The sequence below is a fragment of the Salvia miltiorrhiza genome, chromosome 8 (assembly GCF_028751815.1).
Source record: "Salvia miltiorrhiza cultivar Shanhuang (shh) chromosome 8, IMPLAD_Smil_shh, whole genome shotgun sequence".
In the NCBI taxonomy this organism is placed as follows: Eukaryota; Viridiplantae; Streptophyta; class Magnoliopsida; order Lamiales; family Lamiaceae; genus Salvia; species Salvia miltiorrhiza.
Genome location: NC_080394.1, coordinates 55,136,626 through 55,153,959, shown reverse-complemented (window position 1 = coordinate 55,153,959; position 17,334 = coordinate 55,136,626). Strand labels below are relative to the sequence as shown.

Below are 17,334 nucleotides of genomic sequence, written 5' to 3'. Positions count from 1 at the left end.
AGGTAGCAAAAATTTATTTTTCACAATTCATACCTTTATACAACGAATTCATACGTGTTCTACATAAAATTCATACATTAAAAATTGCTCTTATTTCTTATTTTAAGATGTGCTCTCACGGTAGCCCACCCCTATATATATATATATATATATATATATATATATATATATATATAGGGGAAGGCTAAAATAAGAACGCTTCTTAAAATATAAATTAGGAACCATTTTCAGCCCTTAGATCATCAAGATCTACGGTTGATTCATCACCTTGTTGGATAAATTCATGGTCCTGAGTTCGAATCCCAAAGGTAGCAAAAAATTATTTTTCGCAATTCATGCCTTTATATAGTTTATTCATGCGTGTTATACATAAAATTCATGCATTTTTGCTGGTTCGTAATTCTTAAAATAAGGGTGGTTTATTGAATAACCGCCCCCTATATATATATATATAGGGTGTGGTTCTAGAGAGAACTACATTATTTGTGAGAACGAGAGAACCATCAAATCTAATGCATTCACTGTAAAAATTAATGCATCCGCTGTTAAAATTAATGCACTAAAAAAAAATAAAAAAAATGCTCCCTTCAGGATTTGAACCCAGGATCTGCATTCATCCAACAAGATGATGCATCCACCGTAGATCTTGATGATCGAATGGCTGAAAATGGTTCTCCGGTCTTCTTTTATTTATGGTTCTTTCCTGAACCTCTCCCTATATATATATATATATATATATATAGGGTAGGGTTAATATAAAAACCCCTCTTAAGATGAAAACTAGGAACCAATTTAAAGCCATTGATTTAAATAAAATAGAGGGCTGAGATTAAACTACAGATGCACAATTTCGATTGCATAGATGCACAGTTTCAATTGCATACATGCACAATTTCGATTTGCTTGAGTATTTTGCATTGTTGGTTTCAATTGTATAAATTACATATTTTTTAAGTGCACAGTAAAATATAATAGATGCACAGTTTCTTTTGTTGACTAAATCCTAACCATTAGATCTAATATTTAAAAGGTCAAGATTAGGTTCCTAGTTCTCATTTTAACAGAGGTTTTTATTAGAACCTCTTCCTATATATATATATATATATATATATATATATATATATATATTGTAATAATTAAATATTCTATTTGGTACAAAGTAATGACTTTTTATAAATTAAAAGTTGAAAAATATTATACAAATTTGTGTTCTAGCATCTCATAATGCAAATCATAATCATAATTATAAATCATTACTTATATATAATTTTAATATATCAATCACTGAATGACATATAACATACATATTTTAATACATTCTATCATATATGATCTAGATATTCTAATAATAAAATAGATTTTAATCCAACACACGTAATCTCATAACGTGTATAAAACGAACCCTAACTATAGAAGCCTAATTATAGAACCCTAACTAGAACTGCGTGCCATTATTACAAACCTAGCTAACCCTCCCTGTCGTAATTAATTTTATATGCACCATATATGTATATCACCTTCAATCCTAATTCGCACAACAAAACTTTGAATCCTGCTGAATTAAAAATTTCATTAGAGAAAAAGAGAGAGAAAGAAAAACGAATAAAACCCTTGAGAGCACAAGTCGCTAACTAAGGATTGGGCCTCATTAAAACCTCTTTCCACAAGCCGGGAAGAGGAAAAAGAGTACCCCAACTAAGAAGCAAGTATAGAAAAAATCGGGAGAAGAGCGGAGTTATATTTATCTCGGGAACTCCGGCCGAACCATTGCCCCAGATAAATCCGGCTCTTGCAGCCCGTAACAAAGAAATAAACAAAAACGAACACAAGCAACGAGAACAAAACTTTGAATCCATCAATTCTTTTTTTAGGTTAATCGTCTATAAATAAATAAATTATATTCAAATTTTAGTTTTTAATCGAGTAGATTTATTTTTTCAATAAAGAAATATATAAAATTTGTCTGGAGTCTAATGAACAATTCGAAGGTACCATCGAAAATATCTTGATAATAACTCTCTAATGACAATATGACACCCATATTGTTGGATGAGGTGGTCTCCTGTTAAACTGGTTTTGTTAAATTATCATTTGTATGTGGAAGTAGTATCATTGTGAAGGCGGTTTCACCATAAAACTGGTTTCACATGAGTTTTTGTGTTGTTGGATTTGGATCATCATGAGTGGTCGAAAAAAAGAAAAAATATAGAATTTCGTTACATCAATTTTCATGTCATTTTTTTTATCAATTCGATGATCAAAATCCAAAACAATATAATTAATTATAATTAGGAAGATAATGCATGTCAAGCGCTTTTCATCGGTATCTTCAGATTTCTAATCAGACTTCAGTCAATTAAATTATAATTAATTATATCTCCAAAAGCTAAAAATATATGATTTTTTTTACCAGGAAAATGGATTTAATTAAAAATAAAAATTTGAGTATAGTTCGTGTATTTATAGCCAATTAATTAACCCTATTTTTTTAAAACCCAACCAAACCAAACATGACGTCATTTCTTTTACTCTTAGCTCTTCCCATAATCATCACGATCATCTTCTACTTCCAAACACAAAACCCTAAACATGCCAAAGAAGAACTCCCTCCACCGGGCCCACCGCGGCTGCCGTTCATCGGTAACCTGCACCACTTCGACGGCCGATCCCCGCACACGTACCTCCACCGCCTCTCGAAGCAGTACGGAGCCGTCATGTCCCTCAAGCTCGGATTCCGGCGCCTCGTCGTGATCTCCTCCGCAGAAGCAGTGAAAGAGATCATGAAATCGCACGACGCCGTTTTCTCGAGCAGGCCGGCTCTCGTCACCTTCAAGAAGCTGCCGTATAAGGGCCGTGGCATCGGGTTTTCTCCCTACAACGACGCGTGGAGGGAGCTGAGGAAGATCTCCGCCATCCATCTCTTTAGCGCGAAACAAGTTCAATCCTTCCGCCCCATTTTCAGAGACGAATTGTCGAAGATGATGGAGAAGATTGCTCGAGACGCCGCCTCGTCCGCCGCCACCGATTTGAGTGAGACGATGATGTCGTTTGCTACTAACGCCATCTCCAGAGCTGCATTTGGGAGGAGATTAGGAGACGAAGGCTATGGGAAAACGCGATTCTTCGACATTTTTCATGGCGAGAAGCCTCTTCTTGGAGGATTCTTCGTGGAGGATTACTTGCCTTGGCTTCGATGGATCGACAGCCTCTCTGGAATGGGTGCGAAGCTAGACAAGAACATTTCTTCCTTGCATTCTTTCTGTGATGAATTGATTGAAGAGCACATGAATCCGGATAGGCCGGAATCCATGGAAGGAGACGTTATTGATATCTTGCTAAGGATCAAAAGAGAGGGATCGTTTCATCTCACACTCGACCACATCAAAGGACTACTTGTGGTAATGCTTTCATTTAAATTTTACATATTAAACTATCGATCGGGTAGTGTTCTATGTCTCGAACTTTCGGCAGACGTTTCTCATAAAATGTCTCACTATATAAAATTCGATGACTGGGATATGACTCATCTGGCTGAAGAAGTCTTGAATTAGCGTGTAGAATTCACAACTTGACTTCAATCAGCTGTTTCACTGTTTCAGAAGAGTACTTTTCTGTGACCGGAATTTGTGTAGCGGTAGGGATGTGCATTCGATTTTTCGGTTCGTTTTTTTTGTTAAAACCTAATCAAATTTATATTTTATTTAAACAAACAAAAACAAATCGAACCAAATTAACTGAATTTAACAAAAAAAAAAATTAATTAAAACCCAAATAACTTGAAAATTACAAAAAAATCTAGTAACAAAAAAAATATATAAGAAAAAGCGAACATATATATTTGATTTTCTTCGATTTATAAAAAATCAAGTTAAATCGAACGGGTTTTTTTTTTTAGAAAAATAAAACCGAATCAAACCAAAAATCGAAAAACTCGAACAATATTTTAATATTTTGATTTAGATATCGATTTGTTGAATTTTTTTGCTCATCCTTATATAGCGAGACATTTTATTGAAAGTGCTGAAAGTTCGGAGTCATTTAAGAGAGAACAAAAATTCAAGACATATTTTATGGAAAACACTGAATATTTGAAACATAACACATTATTAACCCTTAAAGATCATCAGTTGTGTACATACTTGCAATTTCAATTTTGGATGCTTTAATTTAATTTTACAAGGGCTTTGGGATATCTCAAAGTTCCAATCCAATTGAATCTCATCCGACTATTTACAGGATATAATAATCGGAGGCAGCGACACGACTGCAGCTTCTTTGGTGTGGGCGCTAACGGCGTTGATGAAGAAGCCTTCGTCGATGAAGAAAGTGCAAGCGGAGGTAAGGCAGTTGGCCGGAAAGAAAGAGATGATCGACGAAGAAGACATAGAGAAACTCCCATATTTGAGGGCAGTTGTGAAGGAAACTATGAGATTGTTTCCACCTGCTCCACTTTTACTCCCAAGAGAGACTACCAAGAAATGCAGTATAAATGGCTATGAGATTGAAGGTGGGGAAGTATGGTGTATATCAATGCTTGGGCTATTGCAAGAGACCCCGCCACGTGGGAAAATGCAGATGAGTTCTTGCCGGAGAGATTCTTGGCGGCTGATCACCTCGACGTGAGAGGTCAGAATCCGGAGGTGATTCCGTTTGGATTCGGCCGGAGAGGCTGCCCCGGGATTGGGATCGCCATGTCTGAAATCGAACTTGCATTGGCAAATGTTTTGTGCAAATTTGAATGGGAATTGCCTCTTGGAATGAAGGAAGAAGACATTGATTTCGATTACATTTCTGGACTTGTAATGCATAAGAAGAATGCTCTTCGCCTTGTGCCTAAACTCTTTTTCGCTTAGATTTTAGCTAGAGTAGTCCTACTATTGGCCTTGAATAAATAATTTAATGAGTGAAACAATGGAGATTTAATTAATTATGTCCTATGATTAGGGCTGTAAATGAATAAGTTATTCGCAAACTATTCGAGATTCGGTGTGAAAAAAGCTCGTTCGAAACTCGATTCGATAGTAAACGAGCCGAGCTCGAGCCCGATAGTTTTGTTGAGCCAAGTTCGAGCCTGACAACACTCGGCTCGCTAAGCTCGCAAGCATGCTCGAATTCGATTGTTCGTAAACATGTTTGTGAGCCTGTTCACGAACCTCTTCAATCGAGCATTCAATAGAGCTAGTACACGAACCTTAAACGAGACGAACTTGAGCTCGAGCTCGAGTAACATATTAATTATTTAGTATATTTTTCTAATTTTTTAACGAATTCGAGCTCGAAAATCATGTATACGAACATCTAACGGGCCGAGTCGAGCTCAAGCTCGAGTTCAATATTATCGAGTACACGAGCCGAGCTCGAGCTTGATAAGTAGATCACGAGCCGAGTTCGAACAGCTAGATAAAAGTTCTAATCGAGCTTGAGTCGAGCTCAAACACTCGAATATTTAAACAAGCTGAACTCGAGTCCGCTGGTATTCGGCTCGGCCGGACTCATTTACAGCCCTACCTATGATCATGCCAGACAAATTTATTGATGGCCTTAATTTGGAACTTTTCGATAACATAAATAGTTGGATTACCAACTCGAATTTACACTAGGCAAGCAAGTCTCGCCTCTCAAGTAAACTTAAATATTATAAACTTTTTCATGCCATACAAACTTAAATTATGGCTGATATTATTGGAAATCCTAATGATCGATGATAAATTAAAGTATTCAATAGTTGAAGATGGTTCCATAATAGATTCGTATTTTAACAAATTAATTATCATAGCTAGGATTCATAATTGTCATATTCTAACAATTGTTAATTTGTAACAATATTTACAAGACCTATATATTTATAAAAGAAATTTCTAAAAAATATTATTTTTTTAAGGGTTAAGTACCGAATTTTCCCTTATCGATGGCGTCCCTATCGTGTACAGGACCTTATAGTCAGGGTTAGAGTTGTTTACTACCTCAACGTGGTAAAATCGCACCAAATACCCCCTCCCCCCGCTACTTAACGGACGTTAACATCGTTAGAAAAAATATATATATTTTAATTTTTAGTTATGGTGGGCCCCAACTCTCTCTCTCTCTCCCAATTTCGGCCAGATCTCCACCCTTTCTCGCCGGAATCGAACCCAAACTCAATTGGTGGTTCACTTTTTCCGGGCAACCAGCGATCGAAATTCGGCGAGCGCTATTGTGCCTCCGACAGGCGCTATGGTGGCCAGTGAGCTCAAGCGCTCTGTCTGTAGATGGCAGTTGCCCCAGATGTAGTTCCTTTCGGCGTCGGCAGTTGGGGATGCTCCAGCACTACTGTCGTCGTGCAAAGGCACAGTAGGTCGCAGGTGGGGCATTGAATCGCGGTGGCGATGGAGATGTTTCACCCGACGTCGGATTGTGAAGTGGCGTGCGGCGGCGCCGCGCTAGGGAGAGAAACCCTAGGCGGCGCAAGTTTAAGCCAAACCCTAGTCCAGATGCGGGCGAGAGAGAAGGCGGACCGGGTCAGAGGAGTTGGGGAGGAAGGAGGTGGCGGATTTCGAGGGTTTCGGGGGCAAGGGAGGAGGGTTAAATGTGCTGGGTTTGGAGCTGGAGGAGAAGAGGGTGGTCCGGCGGAGGAAGGATGGAGATCTGGCCAGAATTAAGAGAGAAAGAGAGTTGGGGCCCACCATAATTAAAAATTAAAAAAGTTATTTTTTCTAACGGTGTTAACGTCCGTTAAGTAGCGTGGGGGAGGGGGGTATTTGGTGCAATTTTGTCACGTGGAGATAGTAAACGGCTCTAACCCTAACTATAAGGTCCTATACGCGATAGGGACACCATCGATAGGGAAGAATTTGATACTTAACCCTTTTATTAATTTATTAAAATGTATGATTTTTGGAATTCACCCAAGTTGGGCCATAAGTAATCCACTCAATGGTAAATAGCGCAATATATACTTCTTCGTGAATCTCGACAATTTGAATATTGAACATCATAACAACGAATAGGAATGAAACTTTATAAAGTTTATTAATATATATTTTTACGTATTATTCGGTTTTGAAAACGAAAACTGTTCAAACAGGTAGAACCAATGACCTAATGGCCATTAACTGACCATTAATTTATAAAAAAATTAACTCACAAATTATTTATAAATTGCCTAATAAATTAAGGGTTAAGGTGCAGATGCACCTCTACCCTAGAGCATATACCTCTCCATAGTCGACATTGGATCATATAGGCCTCTGAAGTTCAAAAAATTATATAAACAATTAAACCCAAGGTCTAAACGACCGTTTTTGCCCATTAGTTTTTTTTTTTTCGAAAATGCACTGTCTGTTTATGTTGGGGGCTCCGGTCACCCATTGGGATTCCGACCACTGAAAAAGCGTCCGAGGCACCAGGGGAACAAAAATCTTCAGAATTTCTGGGTGATTTCTCTGCGAAACACGATTAACAACTCGCCTATAGCGGCGATTACTTGATGAGGATTAGAATACATTAAAAGAATTTAACCAGAAAATTCGAACAACAATCAACTACAATTTTACAGCAATGATTCAAAGATTTTGGAATTTTCAATGATAATTTGATAATCGATTAATGACGAACCTTTTAATTAAAAAAAATCAGTGAAAATTTTGTAGAGAAGAACTCTATCAAGTCGGCCTCAATCCAAAAACCCAGACTCAGGAAACAATCCAAGAGCAGGAAAAGACCACCAACTCACAGAAAAATTTAGGAGAGAGGAGGGAACGATCGCACCTGGGAGAGTTGTGACCCTTCGTCGGAATTTGGATTAATGATGTTGTCAATTTCTTGCCTTTCTCAGACTTCAGGAGATTGTTTTATGTTTTTCTAGCCGAACTTTTTCGGCTATGGACGATTCTAAATCTCTTCTTCGGTTTTTGTGTGGACCGCCGGTGGATGAACTTCAAATCGAGGGGCCGGGGGGACCACGATGGGAAACCACTGCCACACAAAAAAAACTGGGTGAGGCAAAACCCAGCGATCAGCTGGGATAGCCCCGGCGGGGGGGCAGAAACGCCGGTAGAACGCTCCAATTTTCGGGAAAATAAAAACAAAATTAAAACTAATGGATGAAAACAACCGTTTAGACCTTGGGTTTAATTGTTTATAATTTTTTGAAATTCGGGGGCCTATTTGATTTAATGTCGACTATTGAAGGGTATACGCTTTAGGGGCCTCTCTACCCTAATGGATCTGCACTTTAATTAACCCATATAAATTAATTTTGATGAATCTTTTTCTTCTCTTCATAGGTATCTTCAATCTATTATATAATAGGATTAAGTCTTAACCTATGTGGCATATCTAAAATCTCACCATTTCAAAATTTACCATATATAATCTTCATCATTTATTAATTAATTAACTATTACATTCTATATAAAGATTCATTAATCATAATAAATATAATTAATAATATATATATATATATATATATAATATTAACATTACATATAATCTAAATTAATAAGTTTTATTATTTATTTTTTCTAGATAAAAATTAGATTTACATGTCTGATAAGAAAAAAATTATAATCTATATACGATAAATTATTTTAATTGAATGTTAGTGATTAGATGTATATTTGTTATTAATTTTATATTTCTCAATAGCGTACATATTATATGTATATGTTGCAATATATTATATTATATTATATTATATATATATATATATAATATTTATATTCTTAATTTTCAAAAAAATTAATTTTGAATTAAGTTTGAATTGAGACATGCACGTATATGTAAATTATAAACGGGTCCGGTCATTGATTTACATGTTTGCATAATAAGGCACAAATTCTATAAACTGATTACTTTAAAACAAAATCTTATTATATGTCTATCAAAATAATTAAAATTTTATTTTTATTTTTTATAAAATAAATCCATACATTTTATTTATATAGGGAAGAAAATCTATTATATAATAGGATTAAGTCTTAACCTATGTGGCATATCTAAAATCTCACCATTTCAAAATTTACCATATATAATCTTCATCATTTATTAATTAATTAACTATTACATTCTATATAAAGATTCATTAATCATAATAAATATAATTAATAATATATATATATATATAATATTAACATTACATATAATCTAAATTAATAAGTTTTATTATTTATTTTTTCTAGATAAAAATTAGATTTACATGTTTGATAAGAAAAAAATTATAATCTATATACGATAAATTATTTTAATTGAATGTTAGTGATTAGATGTATATTTGTTATTAATTTTATATTTCTCAATAGCGTACATATTATGATGAGAATAAGGCTTGTATTAAAGGAAAAGAAAAAGAGTACAAAACATCCAAGAAAGCGCAAAAGAGAGCAAACAAAAAACCGAGCCTCATTAAAACCTTCTAAGAAGAAGAGACCTTAGAAGGAAAAAGAGTACTCGTGAAAGACTCACATCCGGTTCAGGAGCGGGAAGAGACAACTTCAGGAGTTCCGGCCTAACCATCACCCCTAAGAAGCTCGGCTCAAGAAAACCGGAAGAAGAAGAACCAAGAAAGAAAACAGGAGACCAACAACAAAAGAAAACAACCCAACCAAAGCCCAAGGGAACCAACGAACCTGCTTATATAACCATACGGATATGACTATGCGTCGACATATCCCTTGCAACCGCAATCCGAATCTCCTCAATCGCAAAAGGCCACCAGCCTTCCTGCCGATCATCATTGGCCATAATATCTGCCGGTTGATTACCCTCACGGTAGATATGCGAGACCATCAAAGAAAAATCCCGAAGCAGGCGAAGAGTATGCTGCCAAAACGCCCTAAATCTCCAAGGAACATCACTCGAGCGAGAGTACAAAAGGTGAACCACATACATAGAGTCAGCCTCAACCCACAAATGCCGCCAGCCTCGGGTATGAGCAATGTGAATAGCATAGATCACAGCCAACAATTCCGCCTCGAAAGCAAAGCCTTTGCCGCCTTTAAAATGAAAACAACCTCGGACATGAGACCACTTGTCTCGAAAAACCCCACCCGCAGCAATAACTCCAGGAGCTCCCGCCGCCGAGCCATCTGTATTAACTTTAATCCATTGACCAACGGGAGGCCACCAGTGAACCTCCACCATAGAAGGGGGAGGAGCAGCACGGCTCCTCACCCCAATCGCACGAGTGATCGAATAGTCAGCCCAAGAATTAGAAATATTACCCAACTTCCGGAAAACCCCATCAATCTCCATAAAGTAAGCCTTGACAAAGGCCAAAACCGCACGTCTATCAAAGCACAAATCCTCAAAAATAAGCGCATTGCGTCCCGACCAGATACGCCACATCAGAGTGATAATTCCCGCCTTCCAAAAAGAACCAATTTGGGAACTCCAAGAGAGATTCCAAGCCAGAACTAAGAAGGAATGAATATCCATGCACCCCAAGAGATTCTCTTTACCAAACCAACCTAAAAAATCAGTCCAAAACGAGCACTCCCAAAGCACATGCGAAATCGTCTCACTATCTCGGAGACACAAAGAACAAGCATTGGGCGCAATTAAACCTTGCCGGATCAGAACATCAATAGTAGGCAAGCGCCCATGGAGGACACGCCAACAGAGAATAGATCTCCTCATCGGAATAAAGTCCTCCCAGATCCATTTGCCCCAGCTAACAGCAGGAAAACGATGGCAAATATTAGAAAAGGCCAAAGATGCCGAAACCTCACCCTTAACCGACTGTTTCCAATATCTCGTATCCCTCTGGCCGCCCATCGGAATACGCAGAATATCATCCACAATATCAGGATAACGAGAAACAAAGGATGTAGTGAAATGCCAAACACCATCATAAAAATAATCACTAACCGAGAAGCTCAGAAAATCATGCATATATATCGGAATTTTAAGTTTATCCACAAGCTTGTACCCAAGCCAATCATCCCGCCAAAAGTAAGTATGCTCACCACGGTCAATACAAACATAAGAATCATCTACCAACTGATTGACTTCTTCTTTCATCCCAATCCAAACAAAAGAGTTCGACACCGAATCCTTTGCAACCCCAAAATTGTTTAGATATCTCGATCTCAGAATTGAATGCGCCCAAACAGTTCCCTGAATTAACTTCCAAGCCAGCTTCATCAAATAAGATTTGTTCATTAACGTAAAAGATCTAATGCCGAGGCCGCCTTCTTTCAAGGGGGAGCAGACTCTACCCCAACTAACAGCACAGTTGGGCCGTTTATCAATATTTCCCGACCAAACGAAATTACGACATTTCCTGTCAAGGGAGTGCAGTAACGATTTTGGCCATTTGTAAACCATCATGGAGTGAACAATCGAACTCTGAATAACCGACTTGACTAAACAAAGCCTCCCAGCCATAGAAAGATGACGACCTTTCCATCGAGCAAACTTCTGGACAATCCTATCATGAATTGCCTGAAAGAAAGAAGCTCTCGGACGCCCAACGAAAATTGGAACTCCCAAGTAATTGAAAGGGAGGTTCCCGGTAGTGAAACTGAGCTCACAATGAATAGCATTTTTCCTGTCATTGAGAACTCCCGAACCAAAGTAAATGCAAGACTTCTCCAGACTACACTGCTAATAGCGTACATATTATATGTATATGTTGCAATATATTATATTATATTATATATATATATATATATATATATAATATTTATATTCTTAATTTTCAAAAAAATTAATTTTGAATTAAGTTTGAATTGAGACATGCACGTATATGTAAATTATAAACGGGTCCGGTCATTGATTTACATGTTTGCATAATAAGGCACAAATTCTATAAACTGATTACTTTAAAACAAAATCTTATTATATGTCTATCAAAATAATTAAAATTTTATTTTTATTTTTTATAAAATAAATCCATACATTTTATTTATATAGGGAAGAAAATTATATTTTTCATTTCTGCAAACTTTATTTGCTTCTGTTCGTCCATTACTACAACAACAACAACAACAACAACAACAACAATAATAATAATAATAATAGTAATATCTATTCTATAATACGATTAGGCCTTAGCCTACATGGCAGGCCTCAAATTCTTTCTTTTCAATCTTAATCTGCAACGTGGCATTTGAGAATCCAATTTATATATTCTCATTCTCACTTTTAAAACAAAAGTCAGGCCTCCCTCTTCCTCACGCCTCCATTTTCCTCACCCCATCGCCGCCGTCCCTGAATCAGGTCGACATCGTCTCCCCCTTCACTGTCTCTCTCTTCTCTCAATCATTTTCTCTCTCTAAAGTCGATTGCACACTCAAATTGAGCCCTAATTCCCCCCTTAAACTGCCCGCCTCTCTCTCTCTCTAAATTCAGGCGTCGCCGCCGTCCTAAGGGCGGCGTTGCTTCGCCTCATCTCTGACTCCCTCTTTCATTCCTTAATTAGTTCGATTCTGTTTCCACTTCTTAAACCCATGAGAATTCTCCATTCGAAGCAATTAATACAAGAGCCCTAAGATTTCTTTTTCCTATAACCCGTTGTCGTTCCTTCTTCTAAACTCCGGCGAAATAGTCGCCGCTGAACTTGCGGTTCGTCCGCTGCCGAGTCACCGCTGAGTTGAGCTGCCAGAGCAGAGCTACCAGAGCAGAGATGCCAGAGCTAGAGCTAGCCAGAGCAAAGATGCCAGAGCTAGAGCTAACCAGAGCAGAGATGCCAAAGCAAAGCTTCCAGAGCAGAGTTGCCAGAGCAGAGCTTCCAGAGCCAGAGCTAACCAGAGCAGAGCTTCCAGAGGGCCAGAGCCAAGTTGCCAAAGCAGAGCTGCCAGAGCAGAGATGCCAGAGCTAAGTCATTAAAGTCAGAGCCAGAGCCAAGTCGCCAGATCCAGAGTCAGAGCTAAGTCGTTAGAGTCAGAGCCAGAGCCAAATCGCCAGATCCAGAGTCAGAGCTAAGCTATTGGAGCCAGAGCGCGGAGCCACACGTCAGAGACAATTCGCTAGAAGGCGGAGCTATTTAGCAGAGCAGAGCCAAAGAGTAAAAGTCTGCCCCAAGAAAGGAAATCCAGAGCTACTAGACAGAGCGGGATGATGAGGACAGAATCCAGCTCTGTAATTAGGGGACAACGACCTGACAAGTTATAATCTAATAATAGCCTTAATTAGTTTAATGGCGAGCATGCGGAATAGATGACCAAATGAATTTACTACTTTACCCCGACTGTAATGCCTATAAATACCTACGATGATGAAATAAAGCACACGCTCTCTCTTTTACTGCTTTAAGATCTCTTCTCCTTCCTTTCTCTCTAGAGTTTGAACTAATAAAGTTACATATATAAATAAAATATCTAAATTGTTAGAGTTATGTTTGTTAGATAGTTGACAATTGGAGTCATGGTTGAATATAATTTCATATTTGATGATGTTTTCTCAAACTCTAGATGAGATGATGCTCAAAACTCCAGACGAGATGATGCTCTTTCAAGTTTTAGATGAGATGATTCTCTTTCAAGTTTCAGACAAGATAATGCTCAGAAGTTAGAGATGATCTGTCAAGTTTGCGACGAGATGATGCCCACAACTTGGTTGGTCTTAAAACTCCAAATGATACGATGTTCGATAAATCAGTTATGGTCTTTTAAATATCAGGCGAGATTATTTTCATAATTAGTTATGCTTTTAGAAGTTCAGAATTATATGATACTCACAATTCAATTATGATTTTTCAAACTCCATATAAAATTATGGTCAAAAGGCAAAAAAAAAAAAAAAAGAACAAAATTAATAAATCTTGTAACAACAAATGCAACAAATCAATCCGCCATCATACCTATGTCAAATTTATATGTATTTCTTCTCTTTTTTTTCTTACGCGTTAACTTTTTATAAAATTTCATATGAAAACTAATGGGTATTTTTATGATCTCAACAAAATTAATAATTTAATTGCTAAAAATTGTTGAGATTAATACACTACAAAAAAACGTGTAAATACCGACGAAAATTACCGACGGCGGCGCCGCCGCCGGCAATTACCGACGGCACGGCGGCGGCAAAAAAGGCGACCCGCCTTTTGACTATTACCGGCGCATTACCGACGGCAAACGGGCCGCCACTAATTAGCGGCGGTTACGCCGTCGCTAATTTAAATATATATTAATATAAATATATATTATTTATTACCGACGGCAATTGCCGTCGGTATTTACCGGCGACAACCGGCCGCCGCTAATCACCACCGCCGGTGACATCCGGCGATAGCACCACCGCCAACTCTCCGCCGTTCAACGGCGGTATTTAACGGCGAAAATGCCGGCGGCTTCGCCACCGTTAATTGCCGGCGGCGGTCGATCGCCGTCGGTAATGGCGTTACCGACGAGCCGGTTAGCGACGGCGAGTTGCCGCCGGTAACGCCGCCGGTAGCCTTTATCACCGGCGGCCGTGTCTTATTACCGACGGCAAAATGCCGTCGGTAATCTTGCGTTTTTTTGTAGTGATATAATTTAAAATGTATTACTAATTTAATTTAATTTAATTAATTATATAAATAATTTATATAAAAAATTAATTATCGCTAATTTAAATATATATTAATATAAATATATATTATTTATTACCGACGGCAATTGCCGTCGGTATTTACCGGCGGCAACCGGCCGCCGCTAATCACCACCGCCGGTGACATCCGGCGATAGCACCACCGCCGTCCGGCCAAAATTACCGACGACATTTTTCCGCCGCTAATTACCGACGGCAAATGCTAATTACCGACGGCATTTGCCGTCGGTAATTAATTTTTTTTTTTTTTTTTTTTTTTCATTTTTTTTTCATTTATCATCTAATAAATTGATCAAAGATAAAAATACAAAAAACATTAAAATCAAATATATATTGAAATACAAGTGAAAATTTAAAAATTGATTATTACTAATCTAAGATTATTACTAAGAATTCAAGATTCTTAGTAAGAATAAGAATCTTATAATTATAACATAAGAATGTTAATTTGATTAGTGATTCACTCATCAATCATCACTAATCCAAGATTATTACTAAGAATTCAAGATTCTTAGTAAGAATCTTATAATTATAACTTAAGAATGTTAATTTGATTAGTGATTCACTCATCAATCATCACTAATCCAAGATTACTACTAAGAATTCAAGATTCTTAGTAAGAATCTTATAATTATAACTTAAGAATGTTAATTTGATTAGTGATTCACTCATCAATCATCACTAATCCAAGATTATTACTAAGAATTCAAGATTCTTACTAAGAATCTTATAATTATAACTTAAGAATGTTAATTTGATTAGTGATTCACTCATCAATCATCATTAATCCAAGATTATTACTAAGAATTCAAGATTCTTAGTAAGAAACTTATAATTATAACTTAAGAATGTTAATTTGATTAGTGATTCACTCATCAATCATCATTAATCCAAGATTATTACTAAGAATTCAAGATTCTTAGTAAGAAACTTATAATTATAACTTAAGAATGTTAATTTGATTAGTGATTCACTCATCAATCATCACTAATCCAAGATTATTACTAAGAATTCATGATTCTTAGTAAGAATCTTATAATTATAACTTAAGAATGTTAATTTGATTAGTGATTCACTCATCAATCATCACTACTCTAATATTATTGCTAAGCATTCAAAATTGTTAGTGAGAAACTTATAATTATAACTTAAGAATGTTAATTTGATTAGTGATTCACTCATCAAATCATCATTAATCCAAGATTATTACTAAGAATTCAAGATTCTTAGTAAGAAACTTATAATTATAACTTAAGAATGTTAATTTGATTAGTGATTCACTCATCAATCATCACTACTCTAATATTATTGCTAAGCATTCAAAATTGTTAGTGAGAAACTTATAATTATAACTTAATGATGTTAATTTGATTAGTGATTCACTCATCAATCATCATTAATCCAAGATTATTACTAAGAATTCAAGATTCTTAGTAAGAAACTTATAATTATAACTTAAGAATGTTAATTTGATTAGTGATTCACTCATCAATCATCACTAATCCAAGATTATTACTAAGAATTCAAGATTCTTAGTAAGAATCTTATAATTATAACTTAAGAATGTTAATTTGATTAGTGATTCACTCATCAATCATCATTAATCCAAGATTATTACTAAGAATTCAAGATTCTTAGTAAGAAACTTATAATTATAACTTAAGAATGTTAATTTGATTAGTGATTCACTCATCAATCATCATTAATCCAAGATTATTACTAAGAATTCAAGATTCTTAGTAAGAAACTTATAATTATAACTTAAGAATGTTAATTTGATTAGTGATTCACTCATCAATCATCACTAATCCAAGATTATTACTAAGAATTCAAGATTCTTAGTAAGAATCTTATAATTATAACTTAAGAATGTTAATTTGATTAGTGATTCACTCATCAATCATCACTACTCTAATATTATTGCTAAGCATTCAAAATTGTTAGTGAGAAACTTATAATTATGACTTAATAATGTTAATTTGATTAGTGATTCACTCATCAATCATCATTAATCCAAGATTATTACTAAGAATTCAAGATTCTTACTAAGAAACTTATAATTATAACTTAAGAATGTTAATTTGATTAGTGATTCACTCATCAATCATCACTAATGTAAGATATTACTTAAGAATTCAAGATTCTTAGTAAGAATCTTATAATTATAACTTAAGAATGTTAATTTGATTAGTGATTCACTCATCAATCATCACTACTCTAATATTATTGCTAAGCATTCAAAATTGTTAGTGAGAAACTTATAATTATAACTTAATAATGTTAATTTGATTAGTGATTCACTCATCAATCATCACTACTCTAATATTATTGCTAAGCATTCAAAATTGTTAGTGAGAAACTTATAATTATAACTTAATAATGTTAATTTGATTAGTGATTCACTCATCAATCAACACTAAGGTTATGAATGGTGTATAAACTAGATTGATAAAAAAAAAAAAAATCGAAAATTAATAATAAATTAATTAATAAATATTTTTCCGACATAAAAATAAGAACGGAAACGAGCCCAATCCGTAATTAATAATATTTTTTGTATATCATCTCGACATATTCTAAGGTTATGAATATATATGATATTGTATATTGAAGTAGACTTTAAATGAATTAATAGATACTATATATATCAATAATAAGAGTATTCTGTACTGGTGACCATTCGAAAAGAACTTCAAGGTTAAGCGTGCTTGACTTAGAGCACAACTAAGATGGGTGACCGACTGGGAAGTTCGTCTAAATTATGCAATACTGTATAAATACCGAAATAAATTGTGGATATACAATAAAATAAATAAATAAATAAAA

The 17,334-nt window shown here is 35.6% G+C and overlaps 1 pseudogene; it reads left to right on the top strand.

Annotated features, from left to right (window-relative positions):
* Positions 1-2,510: 2,510 nt before the first annotated feature.
* On the top strand, positions 2,511-4,876 carry LOC130999266 (6,7,8-trihydroxycoumarin synthase-like; annotated as a pseudogene).
* Positions 4,877-17,334: the final 12,458 nt, after the last annotated feature.